The following is a 1,387-nucleotide window of genomic DNA, read 5'->3' as shown; positions in this document are numbered from 1 at the left end:
TTTAATAGGCAGGTAGGAAGTACCACTGCTTCTGGAATTAATAAATCTGATAAAGTGACATTTCACTTCCCTGCAAATGTTTCCCTCCGCCTGTATTTCTTATCAGCCCTTCCAAGAGTGAGCACTTAGAGATGAACTTTGAAAAACTGAATTTTCTTAGGAAACCAAATGCCTGATCTCTTATGGAGCCAGCTTCCCTCCGTATGTCTTGAATCACAGAATCCCAGATTAGTTTATGTTGGAAAAGATCCCCAAGAGTCCAACCTTAGCTCAATCTCCACCTTGTCACCTAAACCTGAGCACTGAGTGCCACCTCCAGTGGCAGTGGAAGCTCCAAATAAGAATGTCCAGGGTGTCCAATTACTTTAGAACTTTATACCATTGACTGCATATAAAATATCTCCTGTTCTCTTCGTTGGTTTTTTATTTTATTTTAGTGGAGTGTGCTTTGAAGCTTCTCATTTGTGTTGAATGAGATGCTGAATGTTACAAGGAGCAATGTTTAAAGCTTTTCCTTCCTGTTGCTTTCAAACACAGCCAGAGTGAACACAGGATTCTTCCAGAGCACCAACACTTGGCATCTCCTGAACAGAGCAAAAGTTTTGGATGGTCCCAGTTATATTGTTATCCTGCCCCCAAAGTCCTCCTTGTTCTACTTCTGCTCCCATTTAAAATGACCAAAATTTGGGCCCCAGCTGAGGTTTTCTGCTGTGCTTTATGGTAGCACAGACACTTCAATCCCAGCAGTTTGAGGATGGTGTTTGGTGTCTGCAGGCTGAGGTTGGGTGTCCCTGCCAAGCCACCACAGCTGCTCCCAGGTCTGGGCAGGGGGTGGCCTTTGTCCATGGACTGAGCTGGCTCTTGGCTGAGCCCTGAGCAGATATCTGGGTACCTTTGCCCTGGAGAAAAAGATTCAGAGCCAGATTCAGGCACTGATCTCAACTGGAAATCTCCCTGTGGTTCCCGTTGGTAGAACTGAGATAACAAGAAGGGCTTTTTTGAGGGAGCTTGGAAGCCTGGATGAGTGAACCTGCCTGAGGCTTCCCAAACATTTCCTTCCATTATTCCCATTAAATTTGGAGAACCTTTTTCCTTTCTTCCCCTTGAGCCAACTTTGTGCTGCTGGAAGTCCCTCTGCAGTGAGGGCACCCTTTAATCTGAGGTAAACAAGATCTGCACCTTTCCCCTGCTCCTCTCCTATCTCCTGTTTTTATGTGGAGCACAGTTCACCAGCAGCACAAATCAGATGAGACTCTGATTTCCATTCCAGTTTCGGGACACTGGAGTTGATAGTGGAGGGTAAAGTACCATGGACGTGCATATTCCAATTTGGGGTAATTTTTGTACTCCTGGCTCCCCTTTATGGCTCTGCTGCTGTCCCTGCCAG

This window comes from Corvus brachyrhynchos, unplaced genomic scaffold (assembly GCF_000691975.1).
Source record: "Corvus brachyrhynchos isolate BGI_N302 unplaced genomic scaffold, ASM69197v1 scaffold10, whole genome shotgun sequence".
Taxonomy (NCBI): domain Eukaryota; kingdom Metazoa; phylum Chordata; class Aves; order Passeriformes; family Corvidae; genus Corvus; species Corvus brachyrhynchos.
Note: the sequence above shows the minus strand (reverse complement) of the source record.